At 44.5% G+C, this 9,681-nt stretch overlaps 1 pseudogene; it reads left to right on the top strand.

The window, feature by feature from the left end:
• The first annotated feature begins 2,672 nt into the window (after positions 1-2,672).
• LOC108352623 (60S ribosomal protein L7a pseudogene) lies at positions 2,673-3,621 on the top strand (annotated as a pseudogene).
• The last annotated feature ends 6,060 nt before the right edge of the window (positions 3,622-9,681 follow it).

Genomic DNA, 9,681 nt, shown 5'->3' with positions numbered 1-9,681 from the left:
GATCAAGATGTGAGCTCTCAGCTGCTGCTCCAGCGTTCTACCATGACATCACAGACGAACCATCTGGACGCTTAATTCCTGTTTTCTGTAAGTCGCCTTGGCTGTGGTGTTTTGTCGCAGCCAAGTGGGAGTGGGCTACTGCTCTCACGAACCTAGCCATGTGAGTTTTTGAAGAGTGAAAGACTCTGGTACTTTGAACTATAAAATCAGTTGAACACCATGAGCAAAGGTTAAAGAGCCGTCCTAGTAGGAGCTCAGAAGACAGTAGTGCTGGGAGCAATTTGGACTATAGAAGTCCAGTTCAAGGAGTTCTAGAGGAGAATATTAGCAACTGGACTAGAAGGCATTCTTGTGGTATTTTGGCAAACCATGTAGTTGCTTTCTGCCCTTGTCCTAAGAACTTGCCTGGGGCTAAGTTGAAATGTTTTATCTAGATATTTGGTGGAGATTCAAGATAACCTAATATTTAATCTGTTGTGTGGTTACTAGAGTTTATTTATTCTTAATGCAGATTTATCAAAAAGCAAGAGAGCAGAAAGAAATAGAAAATATAGTTTAAGGAGGGGGGGAAAAAACAATGTTGTGCTAAGAGCTGATTAAGGGACGGCCTGGTCTGCAGTGAAGTAAAGAACGAGTCCCCAGCCAGATAAGCCTCCAGCTCTTGAAGAGCAAAGGCCTAACAGAATTCCCCCTAAAAAGCGACAACACACGAGCGCTGCTGCAAATTTAACTCAGGAGGAGTTGGCTCCGTCCTAAGTGGGCTGCTGGACTGGGCAGTGTTGTCCATGTGGCTCCGGCTTGGAGTCATGAAGGATTCAGGAGTAAAGGTTTGTAGACCTTCCTCTGAGGGTAAGGAGAGCTGCTGTGGCCCGACAGTATGTGGTGGACAGTCCCACTATTACAGGGTGAGAGGCCATTATGTGTAACTGTGACGTGAAACCTGCCTTGCACTGAAGACAGCTATGGGATATTTATGAAGGAGAGATGCATGAGGCAACCAGCACACAAGAAACAAGGGTATTAATAGATAGGCAGGCAAGTGGAGCCATCTAAGCCTTGTGACACCGGATCACATTAACTATGGCATTTGGAGTTTGCCCTACTGAGTTTTAGTCTTGCTTTGGTTCAGCGCTCTCTCCCTTCTGGAATGATAATGTATATTCTGTATCATTATATGTTAGACATATGTAATTTGCTGTAAGCTTTTACAACTCGTTAGTTAAGAAACTTAAATCTCAGAAGAGATTTTAAACTTTGGTTCGGTGTTGAAACTGAAGACTATAGGCCATTTGAAGTTGAACTAAATGCATTTTTTGCATTACGATATGCCCATGAGCCCACGAGTCCGGGGAGTAGAATGTGGTGGTTTGAATGAGAACGACTCTCATGGGTTCGAAGGCTTGGATTCCTGGTCCCAGTTGATAGAGCAGTTTGAGAAAGGGTAGGAGGTGTGATCGCATTTGGGGGTAGAGTTCACTAGGTGCAGCTCTGAGGTTTCAGAAGACCCACGCTATACCCAGTATGCTCTCTGCCTCCTTGTGAGCCAAAAAGTGAGCTCTCAGCTGCTGCTCAAGACACATACCACCGTGTCTTCGCTCCACCATCAAAGCCTCTACCCCCTATTGACCCATAAGCCCAATAAACTCTAAGTTGCCTTGGTCGTGGAGTTTGATCAGAGCAGCAGAAAAGTAAAAATGCACCTGCTCTTCTGAGGACCACCTAAGGGGGGCAACGTGTATGAAATGAGTGTGGTGTTCCTGAGAAAAGACAAGAGAACACTGAATAAAGGCTGAATGAAAAGAGTGGAAAGCTTCCTTGAAAGATTGGGGGTGGGGGAGGAGCCTTGGATAGGGTGAAGTTAAAGACCAAAGCAAAAAGATCCCAAGGCAAAAGAAAAGGGCGGGGAGAGCAGTCCACTGTGGCTGTGGAAGACTCCTCAAGGAAGTGCAGTTCAAGGATGGGATGTGGTCTGCTTATTACACTGTGTATCCTGATCACTTTGAGTCAGGTTTTTAAGAAAGAAGAAAAGGTCTTCAGGAGAGTTGAAAGGGTTAAAAAGCTTGATACATAAAGTACTTGACCTAGGAATTGATATAAAGAGAAATGCTGCCTCGATGTTGAAACATCAGTATTAGGCTGGAAGATAGCCACAGTGTTCAACAAGGTGAATTCTGTGTGGCATGTTTTCAAATGCCCATTAGGTGGCAGAAAAATCCTTCTCTAAATCAGCCATGAGCTCCAACCTCTAGGAACCCCCTGTTAAAAATGGTGGGTCACGAGTTGGGGAGCATCCTCTCAGACGGTGGGGTGGGGTGAAGCGCTCAGGGAGGGGGGGACCAGAAATGGGAGCAACATTTGGAATGTAAATAATAAAATAATTTAATAAAAAATAAATAAAAACAAAAAACAAAAACAAAAAAATCGAATGATTGTCTGGTGAATACAGAAAACACTTTTGTTACAAAGAAGCATGACAGGTGTTTTCTTCAGAGTCAACAGCTGTCATCAGCCTGTCACACACGGAGGACAAACTGTGATAGGCTATCTGTGTGGTTGGCGTCATCTGTATTCGGGTGGTCTTAAGGGGAATGAGTCAACCACAAGCAGACCGTGAAACCCTATTTAAACCTTTATATTAAAGCTTTTTAGGCTCTCTCCTCCAGCCAAGCAAGATGCCCAAAGGAAAGAAGGCCAAGGGGAAGAAGGTGGCTCCAGCCACACTGTCGTCAAGAAACCGGAAGCCAAAAAAGTGGTCACTCCTTTGTTTGAGAAAAGGCCCAAGAACTTTGGCATTGGGCAGGACATCCAGCCCAAAAGAGATCTCACACGCTTCGTCAAATGGCCCTGCTACATCAGGCTGCAGCAGCAAACGGTCATCCTCTGTAAGCGGCTCAAAGTACCTCCTGCCATTAACCAGTTCCCCCAGGCTCTGGACAGGCAAACTCAGCAGCTTAAGCTCGCCCACAAGTACAGGTCAGAGACAAAGCAGGAGAAGAAGCAAAGGCTGCTGGCCAGAGCTGAGAAGAAAGCTGCTGGCAAAGGGGACATCCCAACTAAGAGACCACCTGTCCTCTGAGCAGGGGTCAATACAGTCACCACCTTGGTGGAGAACAAGAAAGCTCAGCTGGTGGTGATTGCCCATGATGTAGACCCCATTGAGCTGGTGGTTTTCCTGCCTGCCCTGTGTTGAAAGATGGGGGTGCCCTACTGCATCATCAAGGGAAAGGCCAGGCTGGGGCACCTGGCCCACAAGAAGACATGCACCACTGTTCCCTTCACACAGGTTAACTTGGAAGACAAGGGTGCTCTGGCTAAGCTGGCGGACGGTATTAGGACCAATTATAATGACAGATATGATGAGATCCGCCACCACTGGGGAGGCAACATCCTGGGTCCTAAATCTGAGGATCTCATTGCCAATCTGGAAAAGGCAAAGGCTAAAGAAATTGACACTAAACTGGGTTAAGGGCACAGTGCTCAGAAGTAAAAGGTAAGGGTCTTCCTAGAAAAACAGTGCACAGAACATTCTGGAACTGGCCTGAAGTTTCAGCTCTCTGTAATCCACCACCTCATGATTTCCACAAATCTTTGCTTGCATTTGAAAGTTACTTCTTCCCCAACTCTTCTTATAATACACCGGTCATCACATTGACCTGCAAGCTGGGATCACCCACCTGGACAGTTTCACAGAATCCCCCAGGGGCTATGATCCAAGGGGCCTGCAGAGCCTCTCTTTGGAACTGTTATCAGGACTCAGGTGTTTTTAATACAAAGTCGAGATTGGGAGCCACCAGGTTTGGTCAATGCTGACCATGTAAATATAACAACTCTCCCACAATTCAACATGTCCTATCCTCCTATAAACACAAGAACAGTTCTGTGTCAGCACACACAGGGCCTCAGCTTGGCCTCAGCTGAGTGTGATTAGTTTATCATCTGTGGAACAGCTTCTAGCATCAAATGTTATCATGCTGAGAACAGCAAAGGTAACTAGTTACAGCAAGGAAAGAAAAAACAGATCATGTGAGTTAATTTCTGAAACTACTTATCTTCTTTGGATTGTCACAGAATATATTTTGTTTCTCGTGGCACATGCTTCTATGTGTCCAATACTGTCATGCTTTTTATATTGTTGGTCTTAACGAACTTACGTGGTTACTTATTTATCTGGCACTCACCTTAGCCTCCCTTCCTGTCATTTACCTGAACCTCTTGTGTAAAACTCTGTCACTAAGTCAGGGACAACAGGTGGACCCCTCAGGTCTCCTCAGCAATCCCTGTATTCTGCCACTGTGCCTCAGAAGCTGAATCTAACACATGCCTTCCACACATTCTAGAACTCTGACCTCGTTGGTGGCATCGACTCAGCTTTGCAACAATAAGAAACGGTTTCCTTGTGTCACCAAGAGTAATAACAGGTAGCTTTGTACATGAGTACATATGTGTGCACACAAGTGTATCCAATCACGCTAGTACTGCTCATAACATAATGAGATTTGATTTTTCAGTCTTTTAAAGAAGAGGCTAAGAATGATTGACACTGGCTTCTGCCTCTGATGTTTTTCCGATAACTTCCTTTTCTCTGTATTTTCGTTCATGAGCTTTTCATTGGCTCTCCTCTTTCTTTGGTTCGTTTTGTTTTGTGTTTTTTGTGTTTTGTTTTGTTTTGTTTTGTTTTGTGAGAGGTTCTCATTGGCTGGCCTGGAACGCTCACTTTGTACACCATGCTGGCCTTGAACTCACAGAGATAGCCTGCCTCTGCATCCTGAGCTTTTTTTTTTTTTCTGTTTTGTGTGTTAAACGCACATATATTTATTCCCTACTCTGAGAGCTTCCTTGAATTTCTTCACTACTTTATACCCAAGCTTTCCTGTGTTGAATGTATACTTGATTTCCAGAATTTCTGTCTGGTCCCTTTTCAGGTTGACTTGTTCTTTAGGAGTTACAATTTTCTTTTCTTTCTGAACAAAGCAGACATGAACAGATGTATTTTAAAGTCACCACTTGTATTAGCTAGGATTATGTAGAGTAACAGAACTTAGAGAATGAATCTCTCCCTCTCTCTCCATAATATATATATATGTATGTATATATATATATATGTGTGTGTGTGTGTGTGTGTGTGTGTGTGTGTGTGTAATGAAGACTAACAGGCTGCAGTCTAGCTAGTCCAACAATGGCTGGCTATGAATGGAAGGTCCAAGAATCCAATATTTGTTTAGTCCATGAGTCTGGATGTCTCAGCTGGTCTTCATACATGCAATAATCCTGGAGAAGTAGGCTCTAATGCCAGTGAAGAAGTGGACTTGCTAGCAGGGTGAGGGTAACAGGCAGAAAACCCAAGCTTTCTTCTTCCATGCCTTATATGGGCTTCTGGTACAGGGGGTGACCCAGATTAGGCCTGGATTAAAGATATGCCTTCCTACCTCACAAATCCACGTTAGGGATAGATACATCAGAATAAACAACAAACCCTCACAGGTCTGGCCTCCATTGTTGGGTTTTAGTTCCAGAGGCAGTCAAGTTGACAACCAAGAATATCCATCACAACATTTGTTTTTCTTAATTCTTGGATCAGGTCTGCTCATAGATCTTGAATGTCACCCAAAGGCCCATTTGCTGAAAATGTGGTCTCTAACCAAGGGTGCTGTCCAGAGGCAGTAGAACCTTTACGAAATAGAACCCAGTGGAAGGAAGTTAGGCCACTTCGAGCATACATTAACCTTGCCTATTCCCTCTTTTTGCTTCCAGAACACCATGAAGCAAGCAACTTCTTCTCCCTTTGAAACCCTCGATTAAACTAAACCTTTTCTCTTTTTAAGTTGACTATCCCAAATAGTTTGTTACAGTAGCAGAAAGCTGGCTAACAAAGACCTTGGTGCTTTCTCATCTGCTCTTGTACTTTCCTCAAGACGGGCTGTTTCTTCACATTGTTTCTAAGTTTGTACAAGTGCATCCTCACCAGAGGCTGTTTTTAGCAAAGATTCAGGATACCCTGTCTTGCTGAAGTAGAACTCCAACTTTGTGTTTGCATCTGGCCGAGTTCTGAGGGTTATAATGGTTTTCAGTTCCTTGGTTTCGTCATAGGACATCATGCACATAATGACTCTGAAATTGGCTGTGTATCAGTGTGTGATACTGGCCCAGGTTCCAGGTTTTTTTGTTTTTGCTTTGTTTCTTTGTTTTCCAGGAGAGTGTTACCAGGATACAGTAACTTACTCTGCTACTTTGCAGGCCATGGGAGAGCTCCCTTGGTTCCGAAGTTATAGATGCAGACATCTTTTGTTATCCTAGTTTTCTATGGTTAGCTTCATTCTAGCTCCTCTCGGCTTCCATGACTTTGAGGCTCCTCTCAGTGCTGCTGTTACCGTTCCAGCCTTCAGCTACCTTTTGATACTTAAGCCCTGGCCTCCTGGCATGCCTGCCTGCCTGTCCGTCTGTCCACCCTCCCACTTGCCTGCCTACCTGTCTCTCTGTCTGCCTTCCTTTTTTTCCTCCACTTCCTTCTCCTCCTCTTCCTCACCCTTTCTTAGTGCAACTAGGATTTAATGTTCCTGTCTCTAAATTTTATCCAGGATTTCTGTGTGTTTGGAACAAAAAGAAGAATATTCCAAATCAGCTAAGTTTCCTATATTTGCTGATATAATCTTAAAATATATTAAACACTATTTAAAATAAGTGTGCTTACAGCATTGGTGCCTGTCATATACACTACACTATGTTAATGATGGATATTTAATAATAGCTAGCTTTTATTAAACACTATTTCCTAAGAATTATTCTACCTTTTCTGTATTTATAATAACTATATAAGCTTGGTACTATATCATTCCGAATTATTATTTAATAGACAAGCATACCATGACATGGGTACATTAAAGTAATAAGGCTTTAAATATAGGTAACCGGGCACCAAAGCTTTCCAGTTTTGTTGAGATATTGTTAAAATATAATAAAATTAGAGGCAGCAAGATGGCTCAGTGTGCTCGTGGCCAAACCTGACTACCTGAGCTCAACCCCCGGGGACTGCAATATGGAAGGAGAAAGAGCACTGTCGCACGCCCAACGTCTCGCCAGTAAGAACGACGCGCGGCAACAGGATTCTTCTGCGAACAAGCCTTTACTGTACAGCTCTCTTGAACAGGGACAGGGGACCCAGAGAGGCAAAGTCGCTCGCCTTATATACACAACAGTATGCTAATAATCTCTCAGGGATTGGTGGGGCACGGGTCACCCCACTATCACCCCACTATCACCCCACTACTTGTCCTCCAGGGATTGGTGGAGAATGAATCACCTCACTAGCATGGTACCGCCCACTCATTAGCATATTAACAGCCAACTGACACCAGGTGCAAAACCGCACATGTGCAGTACCGCTGTTCACCACTAGAGGGCGCCCTACATCGCACTAAGTCCTTAAAGTTGTCCTCTGACTTCCACACTCCATACCATAGTATACCCTACCCCCACTCCAGCTCTGTCCACTGGGCAAACACTTCACCGATACACCAGCAGCCCAGTTCAGTAGAGTCAGGATAGCCTGACAGCCACAGCCTTGATATGACCAAACAGAGACAGCCAGGCCTCAGCCTCAGCTTGAGTCAGCAGTGGGGACCAACAGGTACACCAGACGCTCTCTGCTGTGCCCCCTCAGGGAAGCGAAGATCAGCATAGATCAGCAAAGACTTGAGACCCACAGTGTTGCACAGCTAACTGCACCAGCAAGCCAGGCTCTCCCTTTGTCACTCCATCCACGTGTCCTCCACGTGCCCCCGATCATCCACATCACCCACTCAGCCCAAGTCCACAGAAGCAGCAAGAAACCGCAGCACACCACCAGAAGGTGTTTTGGTACATTTCTCTCTATGGCATCCCGACAAGTGCAGCTCAACTATGCAATGTAAGGCAGACCAATGTGTGTCATTAGCAAAGAATCTTTCATCATGTGTCCATTCGAGTGCTTGTTTAGCAGAACATCCTCCTCCTGTGTCTGCTTCAGCAAAACGTTCCTTCACAAGTCTGTCTTAGTCTTTCACACCTATGTCCACTTTAATGAAATGTTCCTTCACGTGTTTGCCCCAGTTTCTACTTCATGCTTGCACTTTAGTATTGGTCTGGCTTTCTGGGCTTCAGGTGCTTTCCCATGTTGTCTCTTCTAGACCCTCCTCATGGCTGAATCCTCTCTTCTTCTTCCTCCTCCTCCTCTTCCTCCTTCATTTCTTTCTCTCTCTCTCTCTCTCTCTCTCTCTCTCTCTCTCTCTCTCTCTCTCCTAGCTGTCAGAAACGCAGCCATATTCTTTCTTCTGCCCAGTCATTGGTTGATCAACTTTTATTTGTTGTTGTAAAATTATACAAATTGTTTTCCTCCCCCCCCCCCCCCCGCCCCTGATAGGTCTGGCACCACAGTGCCCCAAGATATCTGGTAGATATCTGGTAGATATCTTGGTAGAAACACATCCCAACTCCATGGCGGCCCAGTGTCTCTGCCGCCACGCACTCTCCCAAAGTCAAATCGCCACAAGAAAGAGCACACAACACAATCACCTCTGATCCAATTGATAAGATATAACTGCCCACCTAAACATACAAAGCCCTGCACACATCCATCCCTCAAGAACATTCATAACAACCTGTAAAGGTACAGCATGGGATCTTAACATCTGCCTCCATGTTCTCTCTTGGCGGCAGCTCTCTCATCCCTCCAGTCTCCTGTCCTTTCTGTTCCAGTCTCCTCTTCTTCCCTTAAACTTTTCTCCCACCCATCCTTCCTTCTTGTCAATGACAGGCTTCATTCTATCCTGTATGCACCCTCACCTGTATGACATCCTACATTTATCGGCAGGTCAGAGAATAGATTGAGAGCAATGTTTATACAAACTTGGAACAGGAGCTCCTCAGACTAAGCACCACGATGTCATCCTGCAATGTGACATGGAGGTAGGAAAATCACATTTGTATACGACAAGGATAATGTTTACACAGTACACAATAGCATTATGCTTACATCTAGCTGTCTCACACACAGTACCTAGTGTTGTTAGTAATAGTAAACCTTAGCCACTCTAATGGGCATATTATGATCTCTTATTAGACTTTCATAGGCAGATATCGAATGATTAGTGACACAAGCCTTGCCTCATGTGTTTGCTATCTGAAACTCATCCTTGGTAGTTTGCTAAAATCTTTTGGCCATGTGAGAATTATCTTTTGCCTACTCAGTCATAGTAACTCTACATTCTAAACATTAGTTCTTTACTGAAACAGGCTTCACAAATCTTTTCTCTTGGCTGCGCAGAGTCTGTGCTTGTAAATGCTCCCTTGTATCAGCCCTCAATACAAACTGGAATGATTGAGAAATTTTGAGGGCCAATGGCTCCCTCTCACCAGTGGTTGTAGGGTTTGCCGTGGTTAAATTATCAGGCAACCATGCTGAAACTTTTTGTCCAAACATCCAATATCCTGTTTTTGCTAATTGAATTTCTTTGATTCCGATGCAGACTCAACATTCGTCTCAGATGGGAAGAATCAAGATTGTCTTTACCCTGACTGAAAACAACCAGAAACCTCTCAGCTCTATGAAAACACTGCTCTGGGCAACTCGTCCTCGGACATCCTGTTTTCAACTAACCAGGTGATCCCTTGTGTAGGGAAGACTGTTTCCAGCAGTTAGAATCAGAA

Source organism: Rattus norvegicus, chromosome 13 (genome assembly GCF_021556685.1).
Source record: "Rattus norvegicus strain SHRSP/BbbUtx chromosome 13, alternate assembly SHRSP_T2T, whole genome shotgun sequence".
Taxonomy (NCBI): Eukaryota; Metazoa; Chordata; class Mammalia; order Rodentia; family Muridae; genus Rattus; species Rattus norvegicus.
Note: the sequence above shows the minus strand (reverse complement) of the source record. Positions and strands in the feature narration are given on the sequence as shown.